We start from the raw sequence: 24,406 nt of genomic DNA, 5'->3' as shown, positions 1-24,406 counted from the left end.
GTTGGTTATGGAGGGGGCAGCCATTTCTGATTTTGCATCATGTAATTAATCTAGTATTAAGTGAAAGATTGGCATCTGGTTTTCTACTTCCAACTGGCTTTAGAATGAATTAACATGGTAGAAGAGAGTGGTTGCATAAAGGTAAAGATAGGAAACTAAGAATTTTTTTTCAGGCAGAAGGTTCTAATCTGAGTTACTTTTGTGAAAATTGGTGGAAGAACTGTATAAAAGGGTATGATTACCCACCACTGTTCTCTGAATCTGGACCTTGGAAAAATAGTGGTTGTGTGAACACATGTTAAAGCATTACCGAAGAAAAAACAAGATATAGTTTTGGCATTGTCACTTCCTGACAAAAGCAGAGTCAGCAGCAAAACATTTTGTGAGCTGGATGCCTGTCGGTTAGATACTGATGAAGGTTTGGATGTTCTATTAAGTTTCATGGAAAAAGTGTACAAATAAAATGATCTATTAGATGCCTATGACATGGTCAGACTTTTGATAGATTTCGAAAGATGGATGGTTATTCGATTGAGGAATATATCATGGACTCTAACAGACTATATAAAAGATTGCAGAAATTCCTTGCATTCAAATTGCTGGATTTTGCTAAAGTGTTGCATATGGTTAGACTCCTGGCCTTAGAATTCTCAGAAAGAGACAGCCTTTTGGATCAGATGTCAGATGCTTTTTTAAAAACAATTCCTTGGGTAGATGTGGAAATCAAACAAATCTGTGTATGTATTGAATGATGACCAGTATGGTATTTCTCAGTTAGATTCATCTTGCTGAAAGTACGTTGTACTTAAAGTAGATCCAGCAATGGTAACAAAAGGAAGCTCTCAGGCATCTTTATGATGCACGTTGATTTTCTATGGGGAAGTTCAATAGAATTTGAGCTATTTGTTATACATAAAATTAAAGGGAAGTTTAAGATTGGAAGTTAGGCTTCCAGCATCTGTAGTTTTTTGTTTTTATTTCAGTGTCCTTTATATAGGCTTAGACATTAAGCAGAATAAATCTGGGGTAACCTTGAATCAGCAATCTTCTCGTGAAAGTATTACTCATATCCTGATAAATCATGCAGGTCATCAGGATTATTTTACACCTAAAGAAACAACAGCAGTTAAGAAGCTTAATTGGACAGTTGAATTGGCTATGCACTCAGACAAGACAAGAAGTTAGTTTTGATATATTGGAACTAAATACTGTGGTGAACCACACTACAGCCAAGAATATTTTAAGGCAAATAAAACTTTTTTTAAAAAATGCAGAGGACTGCACACTCGAGATTTCAGCCTTGGCGGGGGGATCCACAATGCATGAAATTGATGCTTCTCATGCCAGTCTTCCAGATGGGAATTAAGTACAGTTGGGTTTTATTATAATCTTGGTGGGCAAAAATAGAGAACGTTGGCCTGGGAAGCTAAGAAAACAGAGTGGTTAATAGTATTTTAGCTGCAGAAACACTGGTTCTTCGAGGAGCAATAGTTATGGGGTTGTACTTGTCAAATATTTAACGGGAAATTCTATGCAAGGGGCATTCTGAGAATGGTTTGTTCATTGAATGTTATATAGGTAGCTATTCCCTGTCAAATAATATATGTTTGATTAAAAGCTGTTACTGGAAAAAAAGGTTAGCGATTGACCTTGCTAGTGTAAAACATGGTAGAAAGAAAAGAAATTTGCAAGATCAAGTGGGTTGATGCAAGTCATCAGTTGTCAGATTGCTTTACAAGAAAACATGTTTGTGTAAAGAAAGTATCAAAGTCCTGGAAGAGGGGTGTCTTGCATTATGATGTGGTATACAGAATATGGAATATCATTTTTTCTCTCCAATTTGTGCTGAAATATTGTTTATAATTTTGATTTAAAGAAACGAGGGGAATCTGAATGTATTAAGTTTAAGGATATACAGATGGAAGGCATTGATTCAGTACTTGGTGCACATATAAAGCAAGACTTCTGGGACACTGGGTGTTGGCGAGGGAGGAGGCAGACATTAATAATGTCGCATTCTGTAACAAATCTAGCATTAACTATGAGATTGGCCTGGTTTCCTACTTCATCAATTGGCTTCAGAATGAATTAACAACCCAATCTTCATTTGGTCTTTCCACTGTCGAAGAGACTACATAGTGAGCAGTGGGTGCAATATAATAAAGTGAAATGGTATGACTTCACTTTACTTGGGCCCAAATTGTTTATGCTGATTTCTACCCATTTTTATCTTTTGGCCATGTATTGATGAGTGTCTCAAAAACTTAGGGCATGATATGACATTGGCAGAATGGGCATAATTTTGGGTGCAATTTTCAGATTGTGCCTCTACAGGAATTTCCAGACCTTTTACGTCGGTTTGCACTTCCTATCTACAGATCCTTAATTCTTGTTGTCTATGTTATTATAGATTCCTACATTTTTTATGATGAAAATTGCCTATGTAAACTTGTCAAGCTATAATCGCACTACAGTGTCTTTGCAGGTGTGAGGGTGTAAGTTACAGCATGGAAATTTGACATGGGGTAAGGAATCAAGTTATAATTGTTGAAAAATAACTCATACCAAGGTCAAATATTTAAGTATAAGTATAAAATGCAAACTTTCCTGAAAGCATTACTTAGTGGAAAGAACCTTGGAGGGCTCCAAGCACTTGGAAGAGGGATGAAAGGGAAGTATGATGGTACCTCAGTCTAAAGTATTAAAAGTAATACCCAGGTATGACAGGAAACCAGGACAGTGTAAACAGATCAAAAACAGAATTACCTGGAAAAACTCAGCAGGTCTGTCCGCCGATGCTGCCAGACCTGCTGAGTTTTTCCAGGTAATTCTGTTTTTGTTTTGGATTTCCAGCATCCGCAGTTTTTTTGTTTTTATCTCAGTGTAAACAGATGCTTTATGCAAAATATAAATTTATCTCTTTATTGAGAAAATATCTGTTTTCTGCCGTGAGATATTCTGGCCTCAGTGAAACCATCTACATATATGAATAAAATTATTTTGATCTTATTTATTTAAATGTCAGACACATCTGAGTATTTGCGTGAAAGGTCAAGTACCCAGATTCCTCCCTGTTTCACATGCACAATCTGTACAAAGCTCTGCACGCGTGTGAGCTCATTGCCTAGTGAAGCCCCAGTCTTACAATTGGCTGCTCCAAGCCTTGTTATTAAAATTATTGTTTTTTACCAGAACCTTGGCTCAAGTTCTCCTGACTCCACTCTTGGCGATTCCCTGCTGTAAACTAAATGTACAGACAGACGGTGTGATAAAGTTATCACTGCACTGTTAATGTTTTGGACCTCAAGCCGATCAGAGAAGAATCGTTTTGCTCTCCACATTAAATTCGCAGTCTGCTCTCAGTCCCAAAAGCTATACAGTGCGATAATCCATTATTCCTTGATACTAAGCTATGAGACCATCATCAAATGTTCCCTATGGATTAATTAATGATGTGATAAAGATGGTTTTATTAAATTATTAAGAATTACGATGGTGCAGCAGGTCTGACTACCCCTAAAGTCAGAATTTATTTTAAAAAATTACTGTGTTCAGTGCACTGTAGACCTTGATAAAATTTCATCTTCTGGACACTAATTCTTTTTAGTTGGAGATGCCCAAATAGATGATCAGGGATGTAATAGATGATCAGGGATGTAACACAAGTAAGACTTTCCAGATCTAACTAAGGTTGTATGCAAGAACCATTCAATGAAAATTTTATTACATGCCTTTCCTGTTGTTGAATAATTCAAAAGTAATGTACTAATTGTAAAATAAGGTATTCTCAATTAAGAACAAATTAAATAAATAAAACTTGAGCAATAGGTGTTTTGGAAAAGACATTATTGGTGTTTGCTTTTCAGGTCGGGTTTTCCTGAGACAGATTTGATGGGACAGTGTTATTTTGTTGGATTGAATAGATCAAACAAGCAAAGACTGGCTCTCAGTGCTCACTGCACAGGCTGTTTAATCAGCTGTGAACAGGCTTCTTGCAGCAGACTGAATTGATGATCTGGTGGATAATAATGCTGTCCTTGAACAGCAATTGTGGTAGTGGGTGGTTATAACCTTTTTTGCAGTTTTGACTTTTTGTAAATGTTCATTTTACTTTTTAAAAAGCATACATTTTTAAACACTTTATTCGTAATGATTTATAGTGGTGCTCCAACATGTTTGATCATGGAGACATAAAATGTAGGGCATTATTTTGCATGTACTATGAGAGTTTGGGGTGTTTGAGCTAATTAACCCTTTCACTTTTGTGTTCTGAAATGATATCTGTATTTGTGACAGTGGTTATATTTCATTCAGTATAAGCAAGCCTTGACGTATACTAATACCTGAGCAGTCATATCGAATCACAACAGTATTATCATTAGGCCTGTTGGGAAGCACAATCCCATGTGAAGCAAAGAATATAAATGCTAAGGTGTAATAACCTCGAGTACAGTATACAGCATTGGGCTACATGCTATTGAAGAAGTATTGACATTTAGTGCAATACAGATTAGGATGCTTTTTTTAATGAAGAAATACAAATAAAGACTTAAATTGAGTTTATTTCTTAGCAAATCAAAGATTATGGGGCAATATGATGGAAATGTTTAAAATTTATGGTAAGACAGAACACACAGATTGGAAGCAGATTGTGTCCAGTCATTGAGGGGCCCAGTTACAAGACTTAAGGTAAGAAATTTAGAACAGATGGCAGGAGAAACTTCTTCACACACAGTTGCAGGCTCGTGGAATTAACTGCCCTGGTTCATTAAGGCAGAAATTGTAAACCTTCTGCATAAGTTTGGATGGCTGGTTGAAAGTCTTTGAGAACAAGGTAGGCAAACACAAGGATTATTTACTCATGTGTAGGGTAGTTGCTGACACTAGCTGGTTGAGCTGAATTGCTTGTTTCTCAGTTCTAATTTGTGGATACCTAATGCTGGTTACTGAGCAACATGAGAAAGAGCCTGGGATTTGCTACTGACTGTTACATGGGAATGTGGGGAAATAGGAGCAGGAGTAGGTCATTCAGGCCTCAATGCTTTTTTCCAGCACTATCCCCATATCCCTTGATGTCTTTACTGCCTAGAAATCCATCAATCTCTGGCTTGAACATAGTCAATGAGTCTTCAAAGCCTTCCAGGGTGGAGAATTCCAAAGATTTACCACCCTGTGATAGAAGAACTTCCTTCTTATTTCAGTCCTAAGTGGCATACCTCTTATTCTGAGACTCTGCTCCCTGGCTCTAGAATCCCCCAACCCCAAAACCGGGGAAACATCCTTCCTGCACCTACCTTGAGCCCTGTAAGAATTTACGATGGGATTGCCCCCCATTCCTTTAAATTCTAGAGAATATAGGCCCAATCTCCTCCTTGTGTAAGGAGGCCAAAACTATATGCAATATTCCAGGTGAGGTCTTACCAAGGCTGTATAAAATTGCAGCAAGACCGCTTTACTCCTCTGCTCAAATCCTCTTGTGATGAAGACGCAGCATATCATTTGCTTTCCTAATTGCTTGCTGCACTTGCATGTTAGCTTTCAGTGACTAATGAAAGTCTCTTTGGATCTCAACACTTCCTGATCTCTCCCCATTTAAGAAATACTCTGCATTTCTGTTTTTCCTACTAAAGTGGATAACTTCACATTATATTTCCATCTGCCATGTTCTTGCCCACTCACTCAGCCTGTCTAAATCCCCTTGAAGCACCTTTGCATCCTCCTCAACTCACATTCCCATCTAGTTTTGTCATTAACAAACTTGGAAATATTACGTTTGGTCTCCACATTCAAATCATTGATATAGATTGTGAATAACTGGAGCCCAAGCATTGATCCTTGTGGTACCAAGCAGCCTGCCAACCTGAGAATGACTCATCCTTATACTCTGTTTTCTGTCCATTAACAATCCCCAATCCATGCCAGTATATTACCCCCAATCCCATGTGCTCTAATTTTGTTTACTAACCTCTTTGGTAGGACGTTTTTATTGAAAGCCTACTGAAAATCCAAATGCACCACATCCACTGGTTATCCCCTTATCTATTCTGCTAGTTACAAATCCTCAAAACAGGTTTGTCAAGCATGATTTCGCTTTCATAAACCCATGTTGACTCCGCCCAATCCTACCATTATTTCCTAAGTGTTCGATTATCACCTCCTTTATAATAGATTCTGGCATTTTTTCTACTAATGTGAGACTAGCAGGTAAGTCATTCCCCATTTTCTCTCTCCTTTTAAATAATGGGGTTAAATTTGCTATTTTCCAATCTTCAGGAACTGTTCCAGAATTTTGGAAGATGAGCACCAATGCATCCACTATCTCTACAGTTACCTCTTCCAATACTCTGGGATGTGGATCATTAGGTCCAGGGGATTTATCAACTTTCAGTCCCATTAATTTCTCTAGTATTGCCTTTTTACGAATACTAATTCCTTTCAGTTGCTCATTCTTGTGAGTCCCTTGGTTCTCTAATATTCCTGGGATGTTTTTTGTATCTTCCCCCTTTAAGACAGACACACACACACTATTTGTTTAGTTTCTCTGCCAATTCCTTATTTTCCATTATAAAATCTCCTGTCTGTACCTGTAGTGGGTCTTTGCTAATCTTTTCCTTTTTACCTACTCATAGAAGTTTTACAGTCTGATTTTGTTTCTCGCTAGTTTACTCTCATTCTATTTTCCTTTTCTTTATTAGTTTCTTATTCCTCCTTTGCTAAATTCTAAAATGCTCCAAGTCGTCAGACTTATTACTTTATTGGCAACTTTTATAACTTTGATCTAATAGAATCTTTAACTTGTTAGCCACAATTGAATCACATTTCCTGTTGGGTTTTGTGCCTCAAAGGAATGGTAGATACGTTGTAAACCATGTATTAATTCTTTAAATGCTAGCCATTGCCTGTCTACTGTCATATCTTTTGATGTAGTTCCCCAATCTAGCACAGCCAACTCTCCTTTTGTACCTATGTAGTTTCCTTTATTTAGATTCCAGACCCTCGTTTTGGATTGAATTACATCACTTTCAAACTTAGAGTTTTACATTATGGTCACTCTTTGTTCTAATGAGATTATTAATTAGCCCTTTCTCATTGTTTCCTCAACAAACTGTTCTTGAAAACCATTTCTTATACATTCCAGGAATTCATCCTCCATAACATGAGTGCTAATTTGGTTTACCGAGTCTATATGTAGATTGAAGCCCTCATGATTACTATATTACCCTTGTTCCATGCACTTCTGATTTTCTGAGTTATACTGTGCCCTACATTACCACTACTGTTTGGCCTATAAATAACTCCTACCAATGTCTGCCCCTTGCTGTTCCTAACTCTACCCAAACTAATTCTACGTCCTGATCTTCTGAATTAAGGACCTCTCTCTTGATGTACTGATCTTATCCTTTCTTGCCAGCGCCACCCCACCTCCTTTTCCTTTTTGCCTATCCTTCCTAAATATGAATACCCTTGAACATTTAGTTCCCAGTCTAGGTCACCCTGCAGCCATGTCTCCGTAATGGCAATTAGATCATACCATTACTTCTACTTGTGCCATCCATTCATCTACCTTGTTGCGAATGCAGCATGCATTCAGAGTGTCTTTAATTTTGCCTTTTTTAACATTTTTCTGTATTTTGACTCTCTTTGCTGGCCTTTGTTCCAGCTGCCTTTCAATTTTGCTCACTACTTTTCTTCCCACCACTGCCAGCTTTGTTTCTCTCCTATCTGAATTCCCTCTCTTGTTCCCATCCCTTCAGGTGGAGCTGAATATGTTAGTGAAAGAAATAATTTGCTGTAGATATATGATTGTATTGTAGGGAAATATTGATTGGGTGATCTATATCTGTTTCAGTTGTTTGTTCTATAACATAGGTCATTGAGAATGTGAATTATAAATTCAGTATTATACACTTAAACTATTTCCCACCGTATATGTTGTACCCATTTAAAAAAAATGCCGATGCATACCATTTATTGGTAGAATCAGATGGAGCCTCTGCTGTGGAATATTAAGTATATTTCCAAGAAGTCAAAAATATATATTTGTGTATTCTAATTTTTCAGCTTCCACTGCAGCTTAAACGGTGGTTAACTGGTCAAATCAGTTTTTTTTAACTATAATTCAATAGTTGAAAATCATACAGATAGGTTTTCACTTTGAGATGCCACCCTAATTTGATCATCCTTTGTCTGCAATGGTATAAAAATATGAAAGGAAATAATTCCTACATTTTGGTGAGTATTTATTTAAAAATGCAGCACAAGTTGAAAACCTGAGACCAAAGCAAAAAGCAAGAAATATACAGGAGGTACATCAGCATCTAGAGTGATAAGACAGGGTAACATTCTGTGTGGAGTTGAGGGGGGGTCATCATCCAAAAGGATTCTTGTCTTTTGTCTTTGCACCTGCTGAGCTGATTGTGTAAATGTAATATTTAATTTTAATTAACTGAAACCCAATTATTTATGCCAGATTGAATGAAGATAGTAAAATATAACCATTTGACCCTTTTACTGTATATTCTTTATACAGTAATAAAAGTGCGTGTGTTTCCTGTTTTAAACTGATTGATATATGGACAGCGTTGGTGGAAGAGCGAGTGGAACCTCACATTTACCACTTCCTATTTAACTGTTTTAAATGTTTGATTAATGCATTGACTTTTATGATGAATGGATTCAAGCCTTGAGCATTCAGTTATTCCATCCATAGAAAATTGCAGCTGTTAATCACCAGCCTCAGATTTGCTTGGTTAGCATGTTGCTGAATTAAAGACATGTGGACCTGTTCATGAATGCAAATCTCTACAAACATTAGTCTGATTCTCAAAATGATTATTTTGGGGAGGTACTTGGTGCCCTGTTGTGCACACTGCTGCATTTCTATCTTGGCATTGATATTAGCTCAAATTTTCATCACCGCACATGATTATGCAGATATGAGATTGGTATGAGGGAACTGCAATATGTATGGTGAATATGAATTGTATGGGAGGTGTACCCATCTTTGAGTAGTGAAATTAGAATTCTGGGCAGCTATGGTCAGCAGTAAAAAACAGAAAATGATGGAAAAACTCAGCAGGTCTGGCAGCATCTGTGGAGAGAGAAACAGAGTTAACTTTTCGAGTCTGTATAACTCTGAAGGAAGGTCAACATCAACTCTGTTCTCACCACAGATGCTGCCAGACCTGCTGAGTTTTTCCCAACATTTTCTGTTTTTATTTCAGATTTCCAGCATCTGCAGTATTTTGCTTTTATGGTACTCAGTAACTGGATACGTGGTCTTGGGAGGTAAATATACAATCAATTCTAATACTGATCAAAGGTTTCCAAAATCCTGACCATGCCAAATATGTTACATTTCTATTAGAAATGCTGTCATTTGAAGAAAATTGGTTCCTTTACAGATTTATATTTTGGAACAAAATCTCAAAGTTTACTTGCCCCTACCCTATGGAAGTCGTCATCTCTCCTTACTGGACACACAATTTGAGTTGTGCCCTTTTGGTGATGGCATTTTCTTTGTTTTGCACAACTCCCTACCTAACAGCACTGTGGGTGTACCTACACCACACGGACTGCAGCAGTTCAAGAAGGTGGCTCACCACCACCAACTCGAGGGTATGAACCGTGTGTGATAAGGGAGAGGACGCTGATAACAAAGGATCATGAAGTGAGTGGGTTCCAACAGTTGCCTGTAGCTAGTGTTATTTGGCAGCAACTTTTTGAAAAATGCTTCAGCGGAACGATTCTTGCTCCCCTGCATTTAGCCATATCCAATGTGTATCCTAGCCTTTCATTCTTAACAGAAGACTGTCATTGATATGCATTGACAATGCAGGGCCACCAGCTACTACAGGAATACTCTCTGTTCAGTTTTCAAAAATAATTATAATTTTCATGCCTTGTGCAAATGTCCAACTGTAATTACCATCCTGTTGGGAATCCCTATTGCCTGTCTTTAATGCTGTCTTACCTAAAGCTTGAGCTATTCTCGCAAGGGCTGCAAAAAGAGTAGTGGAGGCTGCTCTGACTCAGTCATGGGTCTTGTGATGCTCGAGGCCTGTGACATCTAGGAGCTCGAGTCTGACTTGAGCAATTGTGGGACATTCTGGCCCAGTGAGCTTTCTGATGCCAAGAAAGGCATTGATGTGCAAGTGTTAAGGATCCTGAAGCACTGCCATCCTGAGAGAAGGTAATATGTTGAATGACTGGTCCTGCCATTTGGCTGTGTCTCAGCACTCTTATTGTACTGCAGCTCTCTATCCATTTGGTCTTCAAGTCTGACAATTGCAGCCCAGAGTCTGCATGGTCCCAGGATAAGCATCCCAAAGGGGCTGGTGGTGTATTGCTGAAAAGAGACACATGTTGCCAAAGCTTTTAGTCTTGCATTCATCAGGACAAGCGTAAGAATGCCAAATTTCAAACGATCACAATGGCTTGCAACTTTTTGAGCGTTGTAACTGGGAAGGTACTCCAAAGATGCACTGGGGAGCCCCCCACTTTCTCTTCCCACCCCTCCTCTCTCTCTCTCCAATGGACAATTGTCCTGCAATCGGAACCATCTAAAAGTACAGTCTTACAGTAATAATTACCCCCAAAAAGATTAGAATTAAAACCACTTCTAACACTTGGGTAACTAGTACTGATTTCCCCATCTCCACTGACCACCTAACCCTTCTCCAATCCTGCCCACTTATCTTATAAACCTACCTTCTCCTTGGCTTCTCAAAGTTGCTAGGACCTTTAAACTTATCTGCTTTATGGCAGCTAGTGCAGTAAAAGAAAAGGGCGTGGCTTCCTTGCTTTCAATTCTAGCCCTTGACACAAGTCCTCCGGAACCTGCTGCACTGGACAGTTCTTGCTTGGCCTGAGTCGGAATGTTGGGTGAGAAAGGAGTGGTCGGATTTTAGTGGCAATCTGACTATGCTTGCTACTACTTGGATGTTCAGGTCCATTATTTCATATTACAGGAGTAAAGGGTGCTGCATGGTCGGTAAGTCGACTCTGGCCAAGGCATTGCCGTGGTTTTGAACCTAGAAATTCCATGATTGCATACCGAATGTTGATGTCATGGTCCAAAAGCTTGAGTTGGTAATATTGACAGCCACCTCCTTAATTGGAACCAGGATGTGTATAGAAGAAGCACTGTCTCTCTGTGCTGTGCTGCTTTTTCTCTGACTTTATCTGCTGTGACAAGAAAAACAGACCTTTTTTTGAAAAACATATCAGAAGGAAAAATTTTTAATGTCTGTCACATCAGGCTCTTAATGGTACGTGTAGTTTGACTCATCTTGTCAAGGACGTGACTGAAGCACAGTATTTCTAGTCTTGGAATGGTGGAACCACAATAGATGATTTAAGATTATTTGGTCGTAACTAGTAAGGACTTCCTTGAAAACGTAAGGATTTAAAAAGGCAGATGAGTCGTGGAAGAGTTAGAAGAAATTAAGGTTATATTAATGAGCATGAAAAAGGAATAGTTTTGTGCTGTATATGTGCAAGGTAAATAGTCATCAATGAAAGATGTCAAGAGGAGGGTGTTCTGTGGTGCCAAAGCAAGTAGCGCTGTGCTTTTTTTTGAGAATTTCTGTTAAGGCCAGATTCTTAAAGAAAAACCTGATTGCCATTTCTCCTCCTCTGTTTGTCCCCTTGCTTTTTCTTGCAGTGATTTTTTTAAAACTCTGTTACAAAGTGATCATTTGAATATCAGTGGAAGACATCTGGTTGCTCTGAGTGATACGCCTGCTCAATTGATCATATTCAAATCAAATGCACCCTAAATGGCATGTTTGGTATCTAAGACATGAATATGTTTACCTGCTATTCGCATTAATGATTTCCCCTGTGCATTTATTCTTAACGTTTAAAGAAGTTTGTTTTAAATAGTTTTCACAAAAACTAGACTCTTTGTGAGCAACCGTGTGAATTGCTTTGTGTTTGCCAATCTTTGAATTGAGTGTAAAATTAAAAAATGTGTGCCTAAAATTTAGGATACAAATTTACACCCATTCTGAACTTAAGTCAGTACGGAAAGTTTATGTTGTACAGTCTTTCAGATTGGAGGAGTAGGTGTATACTGAACAGGTTAAGAGTTCAGAGAACCAACATAAAAGATTGTAGAAATTGAAGCACTCCATGAAAATGGGCACGAGTCACTTTAGCTTGAGTTTCCTCCAATCTTGTACATTGAAATCAATATTGTGTTATGATTACACTGAATTCCGAGATCATTTCCCTTCTTAGTTGTAAAGAGCATATTTAAATTGAGTTTGGGCAATTCTCAACCCAATTCGTATAGCTCTAAAGTACAACGTATCTTTCAGCTCATGACAAATTAGCACTAAATTGAGAATGTCGTTCAGACATGAGGATAACCGGAACGTGAATTGGAAACTTAACATTGATACAATGGCAGATGTTCTTGTAAGGTTGAAGCACCTTGTGCAAGGTTGAGAGCTTCTCTTGGGACCTGGCTTGTGCTTCACCCAATAAGGGACTGCTCGTGGTAACTGTTTGTCTAAAGTGGAAAATTGTTCCATTCCACAGTACTGAGATCCTTAAAAGTTGCTGAGCAGAAAATCTCCGGGGGAAGAAAAATTAGCAGGTAAAATGTAAATGTAAAATGTAAGATGCTGATACCTTGTGTTTTAATGTTTTACATTAACTTGGGTACATAAATCGGGCTGCTGTAAGCATGTACATGCTTTAAGCAGTTTTTAGCATATCTTCACACACACCCTTTTGGGGAGCAGAGTGGAAGTGGCGGAAGGGTTTGTAGGCTGATTATTGGCCCATTGGGCTGCGGCACAAATGTTCTTTCCATAGCCAAGCCCTGGCGGGTATTTGAACTTGGAGCTTCTGGTTCCGAGATAGCAATGCTACCACTGTGCCAGACAACCTCCATGCTTTAAGTTGTAAGGCAAGCAGTTCTAGGAAGTGCGTGCACAGAGAAATAAGATATTGCAAGCATGAGCTTTGAAACCGGATGTGTAGGGAGGCAGACCACATGGTTAACTGAGGTTAACTATATATCATGCCTTCCACAATGCATTAAAAATGATACACATGAACAGGTGAGAAAACGGTGTGTAGACGTTATACAGTCCTATTACCTATAATCTCATTGAGCATGGTGAATATTATATATCGTAGTGAAAAACTACAGCATCACAAAAACCCATTTATACCCCCCCACCCCCCCCCCCAAAATAGCCATCTCTTGACATGGATTCACAATGGAATGTGTGTATCTGTAACCCCTCATTGGAGTGATTCAGCAGTAGAAAGGAGCTTTCTCATGTTGGGTCTCCAATGTCTCTGATTTTTGTGTTGGGTGTTGTGATCTTAGCAGTGGCCAGCAATTAGTTTGCTGTACCAGGCTGCATTTACAGGTTCAAGCTAATTTTTTTACTGTGCGAGTGAACTCCAAGCGTCAATGGTTCTTAACTTTCAGCCTCGTCTTTTAGACTGCATGAATGCACCTTGCAGTACTTCATCAGTTTCAAAGGAACATTGCTGTATCCTCAAAAGGTACAGGATCCAAACTTTCAAGCATATCTGTAAGTAACAATGCTAGTAGGTACCATAGTTTTCAGGATGAGGGAGTTGTGATCTTGCTGAAGCAAATGTGGCAGAGGAGAAAGATCCTCTTTTTTTTTATGTCAGTTAAAGCACTTTGGCAAGAAGCAAAAAAAAATATCAGGACCGACTGCATTCATCAGAAGACAGTGGGGTACTGCTGCAAGACCCTTTTTTACTGACTTCACCAGGTCTGTGCAGAGGGAAGGGGGGCCTTAACCTCAATCCTCTGACGCACTTTTAGGGAGTTGTGGCAGTTTGAAGTTTATGATGCCACCTGGAGCTCAAGATTTGGTCCTGCTCTGAATTCTTTTTTTTCCAATCCTGCAATCTCTCTCGATCATTGCCATCAAAACATGCACTGAACAAGAATCCTATGTCACTCATTCAGTGGCAATCTACAGTTGAAGAGCCAGCATCAAGATTAATCTAAAATAACAGCAAAATACTGCGGATGCTGGAAACCTGAAACAAAAACAAAAATAACTGGAAAAAATCAGCAGGTCTGACAGCATCTGTGGAGAGGAAGACAGAGTTAACGTTTCGAGTCCGTATGATCTTCATCAGAACTAAAGAGAAATAGAAATGAGGTGACATGTAAGCTGTTTAAGGGGGGTGGGACAGGTGGAGCCAGATAGAGGGCCAGTGATAGGTGGAGGCAAAGGGGGGATTGCCAAAGATGTCATAGACAAAAGGTCAAAGAAGTGTTGATGGTGGTGATATTAGCTAAAGGATGTGCTAATGGTGACATTAAGGGTAGAAAGTAGGATGAGCAGGTGACAAATGGCCCTAGTGGGTGTGGGTTGGGGGGAAGGGATTGAAATAGGCTCAAAGGTGGAGGTAAAACAATGGATGGAAATAAATTTAAAAATAAGAGAAATAGGTGGGAAAAGAAAAATATATAAAAAAAATATATTAATTATGAGAAAAAAGGGGATCGAAAAGGAGGTGAGGGTGGAGGAGAGAGTTCATGATCTGAAGTTGTTGAACTTGATGTTTAAGTCCGGAAGGCTGTAAAGTACCTAATCGGAAGATGAGGTGCTGTTCGTCCAGTTTGCATTGGGCTTCACTGGAACATTGCAGCAGGCCAAGGACGGACATGTGGGCAGGAGAGCAGGGTGGAGTGTTGAAATGGCAAGCGACAGGGAGGTTTGGATCATGCTTGTGGATGGACCGAAGGTGTTTCGCAAAGTGGTCACCCAGTCTCCGTTTGGTCTTGGCAATGTAGGGGAGACTGCTTTGGGAGCAATGAATGCAGTAGACTAAATTGAGGGAAGTGTTTTTGAAGTGCTGCTTCACTTGAAAGGAGTGTTTGGGCCCTTGGATGGTGAGGAGGGGGGAAGTAAAGGGGCAGGTGTTGCACCTTCTGCGGTTGCATGGGAAGGTGCTGTGGGTGGCGATTGAGCTGTAGGGGGTGATGGAGGAGTGGACCAGGGTGTCCCGAAGGGAACGGTCCTTACGGAATTCCGACATGGTGGGGGATGAAGGGAAGATGTGTTTGGTGTGGCATCATGCTGGAGTTGGCAGAAATGGCAGAGGATGATCCTTTGAATGCGGAGGCTGGTGGGGTGCTAAGTGAGGACAAAGGGGACCCTATCGTAGCTCTGGGAGGGAGAGGAAAGTGTGAGGGCAGATGCACGGGAGATGGGCCAGAGATGGTTGAGGGCCCTGTCAACCATTGTGGGTGGAAAACCTCAGTTAAGGAAGACATGTCAGAAGAACTGTTTTGGAAAGTGGCGTCATCAGAACAGATGCAACGGAGGTGAAGGAACTGAGAGAATGAGATGGAGTCCTTACAGGAAGCAGGGTGTGAGGAGCTGTAGTCAAGGTAGCTGTGGGAGTCGGTAGGCTTGTAATGGATATTGGTGGACAGTCTATCACCAGAAATTGAGACAGAGGTCAAGGAAGGGAAGGGAAGTGTCAGTAATGGACCGTATGAAAATGATGGAGGGGTGGAGATTGGAAGCAAAATTGATAACATTTTTCCAGGTCCAGATGGAGAGCATGAAGCGGCACCAAAGCAATCATCGATGTCCCAGAGAAAGAGCTGTGGGAGGGGGCCTGAGTAGGACTGGAACAAGGAATGTTCCACATACCCCATAAAGAGACAGGCATAACATATCATGCGGGTACCCATAGCCACATCTTTTATTTGGAGGAAATGAGACAAGTTTAAGGAGAAATTGTTTAGTGAGAGAACAAGTTCAGCCAGATGGAGGAGAGTGGTGGTGGATGGGGATTGTTCGGGCCTCTGTTCGAGGAAGAAGCGGAGAGCCCTCAGACCATCCCGGTGGGGGATGGAGGTGTAGAGGGATTGGACGTCCATGGTGAAGAGGTGTTTGGGGCCAGGGAACTGGAAATTGTTGATATGATGTAGGGTGTCAGAGGAATCGCAGATGTAAGTGGGAAGAGACTGGACAAGTGGAGAGAATGGAGTCAAGATAGCAAGAAATGAGTTCTGTGGGGCAGGAACCGGCTGACACGCTTGGTCTGTGGGGACAGTCCTGTTTGTGGATTTTAGGTGGGAGGTAGAAGTGGGCCGACTGAGGTTGGAAGATGTGAAGTAATCTGTTTTTCTTCACTTTCTCGGTGCATCACCTAAAGCTGGGTCAGGGCCTGCCACCTGGTGGAATGCTGCACCCTACAACCCACATTGTTCCTCAACTTAACTTTGAACGGCGCTGCCCAGCGCAGCCTCCAGAAGAGATTTGGAACACAAATGAGGGGTGAGCTGGTGGTCATGGTATACAGAAGGAGCCTAAAGTTTCTGTACGTAGGGCCGAATAGTGTATTCTCCTCAGCTGATGAGGATAAGATCTGGTCATCGGGTGATCTGTATATAAACGAATTGTGTTTTCTGGGAAGTAAGTGTTATTGGAGTCATTGAAAATGTGAGCAGATGACAACTGATGTGGATGAGTCAGTTCCCTGTATGAGTGCTGTGTTGATTCGTGGATCAGAAGCAATGCTATGGGAAAGGCTATAGAATAGCTGGCAAATGCAGGGACATCTGCAGTAGAGCTACTGACAGATTTGAAGTAGTTCTATACATTGGTTAATTTTCAAAGAGTAAATGTCATGAAAAAGTCACAGCTTCAGTTTCGCAACTAGCTATCCTGGAGTTCAAGTAATATTTGATACCTGATCAAACTCATGGAGTAAAATCTTATTTTGAACATTCTGATGCACAATGAAGATACCAATGGTTTTTTCCAGCAATGTTGCTTAGTTTGGGACGTGCAGGTAGCTAGTCAATTTGTTATGTTGTATGACAGTGGAATATTTACGCCAAAGTGAAAGGGATTCTGCTTGGAGGATAATGCAGTTTAATCTATAATTGAAACACATTTTGTTCTTGTGAGTTTGGTATTACAATACCCTAGGTATAGAAATGAAGTACAAATAACAAACAAATATTGGCCCAAAGTTTGCTGAAGCAGAGCGTCCAGCGGTGTGCTGCCATCACCCCCATTTGTTAGTATTGTTTTCTTTGTGCTGCAAATTGCTGAAAGGAGCAGCTGATAATAGGGCATCCAGGATCTTGGTGAGCAATGGGGCCAATGGTTTGTCTCCTTTAATCTGTGGTGAAAAAAAAGGATTGCGAAGGAAACAGGAGCAACAGAGCATTTGTCAAATTTGATGCAGAAAGAGGAATGAAGAAAGAAATCAGATTCAGAGAGATGAAAGGAGACTGAAAGGAAAACTAATAATAATAAAAAAAAATTGGAACCTGCAGGCATCAGACAGCACAGTTTCAGTTGTTACCTTTCTGGACCAGGGAGGTTGAGTGCATTTCAGAAACATAAATCCACTCCTTGAAAGGCTCCTTCGACTGTTTAGTTCCAGTCCTAACTTTTCCAATCAGTTTAATTTGTTTAACGGTGCAAATGCAGCAATTTCTTTAAGTTCATGGGGAGGTTGACAACCATCTCCTGTTTTCATGAGGGTAACTGTGCAGCAGCATATCTCTTCCTTGTGACCAGGTTGTTGGGTTATTTGTAGACTCAACACCATTATAGATTAGTTATATTTTCAGCAAATTCTAGGCCATTGTTTTCCCACCAGCAAAATGAAAGATGTGAAAATTTAATTTTTTAAATAAATATAAGACCATAAATAGGAGCATGACCAGGCCTATTGGCCCCTCAGGCCTGCTCTGTCATACAGTAAGATCATGGCTGGTCTGTGTGTTGTTAACTTCACTTTTCTGCCTGCATGCGTGCGTGTGCACACACACCCAAACCACCACCACTTAGCCTTTGACTCCCTTGTCAAAAAACTGTCTTAACACGACCTTGAAAATGTTCAGTGAACCAGCCTCCAACGCTCTCTGGGTTAGAGAATTCCAAAGATCAACAAACCCTCAGAAGAAATTCTTCCTAACCGCAGTATGATATGAGAGAATGCCCTCTTCAAGGCTTTGTTCTGCTAAAATTTTGTGGCATAAACTTAATTATAGGAGGGCACTTTTGAGATGCTAACATTCCCTGTTAACAGGATCTAAACTGGTTGGTGAAGCAGAAACAAAGATGCACATTTTTTTCTTTATTGCAGAGAGTTTATTGACTTAGTTCAGTCTCACAGCTCTCCTCCCACAGTGTCCCCACTATACCCTACTTATACTTTTGAGTACCAAAAAAATAAACAAATTGACTAATTCATTGACAGCCTCTTAAAGGGGCACTAACAAAAAGGCAAGTCCCTTTTTCTTCCCTTGAGTACCCATGAAATTAAATAGACTGATTAATCAAATAAGCCAATTAGACAAATTGATAGGGGATCCCCTTTAAGGGGCTACTTATGTACTCAAAGCACTTAATTAAACAATGCCCTTCACCTGTATAGCCTAAACAACATAATTAGCATACCATTAATAGTCCCTACGCATTGAATTGGAGTGGAAACCTAGATTACATGCTCATTCTGGGACTGGGCTGAACCCACATTCTTCTGACCTCTAGGCAAGTATGCTACAAAATAAGTCAAGTTGACACAAGTAAAGGAATACTGTTTTAAAAAAAAGTAATAACTTAATAATATTTTGTTCTAAAACAATGTACATTTGTTTCATTTACAGAATGTACAAAAGGACTGGTTGTCAAGCTTTGGGAGGACCCATCACTCGAAGGATCCTACAAGGGATCACAGCCTGAGTGAAATGTCTTATGTGCCATAGTGGAGCTGGATGCTGATCTCGAGTCCTGCAGACTGACCTTCAGAGGACTCAAGGGAGCTCTGAATGGCTACATTCCAGAGATGCTAGGAGGAGTGTTATGGTTTCTCACCAGTGTGTTGAGTGGATTAACTGGAGAGTCAACCTGCTTCAGCCATTGTGTAATTGGATTCTGAGTAATCTGATGAAGCAGATGAATAACCTCCTCCTGCACACTTGGGGCGTGCAGTAGGGGTATTGGAAGCTCAGCACATTTTGAACTGTGGCAGATGTGTTCTCTTGTCTCTGTTGGAAGACTGTCTGACCTGAATATCATAACCAGAGGTGGCATCCTGCTACAGATTTACATTACGTTAACACCCCCCATTCCTTCTCTTCCTCCACCCTACCCACAATTGTGTAGCAGCACTTAAGCACTCCTTATTCTTGATCTTGTAGGCAAAATTAAGCCCCTTATTCAGGTATCTCCTTATTCTCATTTGCCTCTCAGATGGCGCTACTCTGAGGAAGTGGATGTGAATAAATCATAAACTCTTTTTTCATTCTTTCACTTTGTACAATGCATGGACTGTGTGTTCTTGTTGGATTGTTCCAGAAAATGGGGAGTTAAGAACTCCAACATACTCATTTGGGCGCTGATATTTATGAAGTGTTGAACATATATTTATGTATTATTGGCTAGCAATTATAGAGGAATTTCTGAACATTGTTATTCTATTTTCTTTGAGGAGTAAATGGCAAAAACCGTTATGTAAACAAATATCTGATTCAGAATACTGAGAATGTGAGGTTCTCTTTCCCAGAAAGTTAGTGTATTGCTGTGATTATCTATGATCAGCTTGAGTAGTTAGATTGCTGTGTATTGTTGCCTGCAGATTTTTCGGCTCTACATTTACATTTTTATATGTTTCATTGTTGATATTCTTTGTATTTGAAAAAGTAGCAGCCTTTTTGGTAGTCCTTTCTTGTGGGCAGTGAGGCCAATAAAGCATATTTGAATTTCATGTATTAATAAAACAGTTGTACTTTACTGAAACACAATCTATTGTGTGAATTCTCTTGATTCATCAATTGACATTGGTGGTCATCAGCATTGACGAAGCTGAACTGGTGGCTTTCCACATTTAGAACTGTAAATCAGAATAATTTAAAATAGAATCTGTGGTTGAATTTGCTGCTGGTGGTATTTTGAAGCCTCAGTTATGGTAAAATTGTGTTAGAGTGAAGCAAGCCTCACCCTCACTTGTTTTTTTTGTGTTGGAGATAACAAACGTTGCGGTGCACTATCTAATAACATTAAAAATGGTTCAGTGCTTTGTTTGTAAAATGTCCAGGAAATCCAATGGACTACCTGAGCACTTTTTAATCATCCTTCACCTCAGATGACAGTATTGGCTTTGTACTTGGTGAAACAATCTGTGCGATGGAAGGGCTCTTGCAGCACTTGGCTGTAGGGGCCTTGCCATAGAGCATTAGAGAGACAAATGATTCCCAAATTATATTGCCACTTTGAGGTTTATGTGTAACCAAGGAAAAACTGGCAAAGCACATGACTGGGTTGGAATATTCATAGAGTAGGATCTTAGAAAGTTTGCAGCACAGAAAGAGGCCATTTGGCCCATTGAGTCAGCGCTGGCTGCAAAATGAGCCATCCAGCCTAATCCTACTTTCCAGAATTAATTTAACATTAATTACTCTCAGTGGATGTGCATGCTTACCACCAGGAAACTCTACCTTTTGTACCCTACAGCCTTAATATTTTCTAAGCCTTTGAGCTCACCAATGTAAAGTTATTACTGCTGACTGAACCTTTTAAACTTTCTCATTACTTCTAATATTACAACATATTTCTTCTTTGTCTTGGCATAACTGAGGTGACTTTTAAGAAAGAATATTGTAGAAATTAATGAAAAAGCAAAATCAGAATGTTATTAGTAGATCCATCCCTTAACATCAATCCTGGTTCTACCCAATGGGTGGGATAAGATTGAACAAAGGAGAGGGCATGAAAATTGTTGGTGGGAGCTATAAACCGTGAGGGCAAGGAGCAGTATTTTAATGAACTTCGGTGGGGGAGGGGAGGAAAAGTGAGAAGTCCTGTCCTTGTGGTTGTATAAACAATTTAGGAACAGATTATATCCCAAATACCTGCCATCTCTCTGCAAAAAAACTAGAGGAAGTGCTTGCATTTCTTTTTTTGTTGGCGTTTCCTTAAGCATTAGAGTCAAGTGCGTGTCAGCTGTTTCAATCACCATAAGACACGGCCTATACTTGGAGTGTACGTACGTGTTCTAGGCCTCCACTCAAGGCTTGTCAGCCGTTTGAAGCTGCAGGTCTGCTTTTGCATATATATTTGACTTCCTGTGACATTGCAGGTTTAACTCTGCTTGCTGAGAAGAAATTGGGAAGGAAGTGAACAGTTAAAATTACAAAACAAAAACAGAATTACCTGGAAAAACTCAGCAGGTCTGGCAGCATCGGCGGAGAAGAAAAGAGTTGACGTTTCGAGTCCTCATGACCCTTCGACAGAACTTCGACAGAGTTAAAATTACATGCTGGATTTTCCCACCAATCCTGCATTGATCCCACAATTCTATGATTTTAAACCAGCATTGTCCTTTTAAATGTACAATTCAGGCTCAAATGATATTGAGGCTTGGCAGCTATTTTAGCCACGGGCCTTGGGGGAGGAATTGGTTGTAGCTTTTTCATCTGGTGTAAATAATGAACAGAAGAGTCAGGGCCAGCTAATTCCCCCAAAAGAGAAGTCATTTTACCTTCCTTGTGGGGCCGGAGAAGTTGTCCTTCTGAGTCCCGCAAGGAAATAATAGGCCTCCAGTGACATCCACTGCCCCAAACCACTACACCCATTCTTTAATTGGTCGCTGGGCATCTCCCTAATCCCCCTTCCCACATAGTCCCTCAGTGTTGCTTGTCTGGACTCCTGTCTGCCTGATTCCATCTCTTTAAAATGGGGGCTTTAGTGTGTCTGCTTTTCTATTAATTCCGTTCCTGCTTTCTTCCCAGTTCATAATTCTTCCTTTGACATTTATTTATTCACTCAATTTTCTGTTATTCTGTTTGAATCATTGGCTCTGGCAGGAGAGTTAATCTGTACTTATCAAATGACTGGTGTTTTTTCAAGAAAAAACATTGGTTCATGAGCAATTAATCTCTTCTAACAGTTGGCTGCAAGAAATTTGCTTCGCTAAATATCCCTATAATTGTGACGCGGGGAGTGTGATGGTACAAATAGAATTTTCTTGCTGCTTGTTTGATGTTTTACAAATGTGAAATTAGATTCATCAATAAAGTGCAATAAGTAGACATAATGAATCATAATTTGCCATGGAATGGATCTAACAGTGTCTGCTGTGAGACTTGCCCTTGTGTGTTTTTAAGTTTTTTTTACATTTTTGTTTGGTAAGTTGCTGAAAGTGAGCGTTGCAGCCAGGAAAGCAGGACAGCAGCTGCATTACCTTAATCAGATCGAAGGATTGCAGTCCTAACTGGACATGGGGCTGAAAAATAAGTGTAAATTAGAATTGGTGAATTCAATGTCAAATCAAGTCAGAAAGTAAAATAGTGAGAGCAAGATTGAATTCCAATACCCAGGAATAGTTCTTAAAAAAAATAGAAAAAATAAAAAGTTTTAAAATGTTGAATTATATCTGAAGGATTGAGACTCCAAATTTGTAATTAATTTTCAGTTCCAGAGAGGCTGACCAGGAGCAATAAAAAAATTATCACATTAAGAGGGTATTTCAACTAAAATGGACAAGGCATAATTATTGTGTTAAGTTTAATTCATATCCACTAATGCAGCAATGTCATGGTATTCGACGTTCAATGGTGAGGCAGACAGCGGCAAGTCATTTTTGTGGCTCACCTTGGTCAGCAATTTTTGGACTTCTGCATTTAACTGCGTGCCTACCCTTGCCTGGAATTGATGTAGGGTTTGTGTATAATATAAAATAAAAGCAAAATACTGCGGATGCACTGGAAATCTGAAATAAAAGCAGAAAATGCTGGAAAAACTCAGCAGGTCTGGCAGGTCTTCCGAACGTTGAAGAGTCATACAGACTCGAAACATTAATTCTGTTTCTCCCTCCACAGATGCTGCCGGACCTGCCGATTTTTTTTTTTCTCTCCCAGCATTTTCTGTTTTATTTAGAATTTGTTTATATTTTGTGTCATAACACTTGCTGATATTTTCATAGTTTCTATAACTTACTAATGGCAAATCTCCCACGGCACTGCTGACTGAAAGTCAGACGTTGTCCTAGTTTATAAGGGCAGAGGCATTATACCATATAAAACACAACCAATTGTTCTGTAGCTAAAGTTTGGCTCACATGCTTCTTTAAGATTACAAAGTGTAACTGATGGGTAAACACTGGATGAGCTCATGATTAGATTAGTGAAGTCTGCTGATAATTTGACTCTAGTATTTTCTGCGCTGGAGAGTTTGTATGACCCAAATGGTTATGTTCTTGGATGAAGTAAGAACTGGAAGTATGTCTATTGTATTACTAATGTCTCCTCTGTTATTTTGCTGATGGCAAGTCAGTATAGACTTTTTTATAACATGGACATTATACTATTGTACAATACATAGCATAGTGACTGAAACAAATCGTGTTTTATTACATGGTATTGAAAGATTTTTACCAGTCTTTTTGGGATTGTGTTCTGTGATTCTGTCCCATGTTCCCAAAAATTGATCTTTACCGTTCCCTTGATTATTGCATTTTCCTTTCATATTTCTACTCCATATCATCACACTGATTTCAAATAAGTGACTGAGAGAGGCTTGTCAACTGGCAAATCTTGCTGTCACCATTGAACATTTCCAGAATTTACCTCAGCACATGCTTTGAAGTGTAAGTATTCTGCTTCTCTTGATCACCCTAAGAATGAAAAGTTTCCAGCTGGTTATTAAAAATGACTGCTTGTATAGTCTGTACTGACTCCACTTACCAGCAATTTAATCCAAATACTAATTTTAAACTGAGTATTTGCCAACTGTAAAGCTAGCCAGCTAGAAACCTATTTCAGTTTCAGACAGTCTGAGAGCAGCAGAACATGGGAATATTTAAACATGATTCTGATTAAAATTAATTTTGGCACCAACTTTTTCTCATTTTTCTCTCTCACCCCCTTTTCCCCTGCCCCAGCCCGTAAGTCTTTGTTCTGCCTCCCTCCTTTTTTGTATGTATTTCAAACTGTTTCTATCTTTATCATTTCCTCTGTATATGTATGGTTTTTATTTCATTGTGCGTCCTATTCTGTATGCCTCTGGCACACACTCTCGCCCACTCTCTTTGTTATCTCCATCACCCAGTCATCTCTCTCAAACACACACTCTCTTTTTTTCTTATCCTATCTCTGTCTTGTTTTCTTTCACCACCTCTTGTACCTCGCCCTCCCGTGCTCTCCCTCAATCATTTTTCCAATCTAGAAAATTAATTTCCTTAAATTTGGTTTTCCTGTTGGAAAGATTTGAGGTAAATCCTGAGCTTGTGCTTTACCTTGAGCTTTCCTTTTTCCCAAAGTCATTTGTCCTTCTGCAAGCTTTGTGGATACTGATGTTGTTTGTAGAGACTTAGACTGTGGATTGCTGGGAGTTGTAGGCAGACATGTTTGCTGGGAATT

General features: G+C 39.7%; 1 protein-coding gene and 1 long non-coding RNA gene across 9 annotated transcripts in view; one reads left to right on the top strand and one right to left on the bottom strand.

Annotated features, from left to right (window-relative positions):
• The window catches only part of anks1b (ankyrin repeat and sterile alpha motif domain containing 1B), an 865,501-nt gene that overhangs the window by 10,593 nt on the left and 830,502 nt on the right, over positions 1-24,406 (top strand). The window lies entirely within an intron of this gene.
• LOC121285981 lies at positions 11,066-24,360 on the bottom strand. Its single transcript, XR_005944864.1, has 3 exons — positions 24,283-24,360; positions 21,038-21,141; positions 11,066-11,187 (listed from the first exon to the last, which is right to left on the bottom strand). It is a non-coding gene; the product is annotated as an uncharacterized LOC121285981 (long non-coding RNA).

Source organism: Carcharodon carcharias, chromosome 13, assembly GCF_017639515.1.
Source record: "Carcharodon carcharias isolate sCarCar2 chromosome 13, sCarCar2.pri, whole genome shotgun sequence".
NCBI classification, from domain to species: Eukaryota; Metazoa; Chordata; class Chondrichthyes; order Lamniformes; family Lamnidae; genus Carcharodon; species Carcharodon carcharias.
The sequence above is the reverse complement of the archived record's forward strand: the minus strand, read 5'-3'. Positions and strand labels throughout refer to the sequence as shown.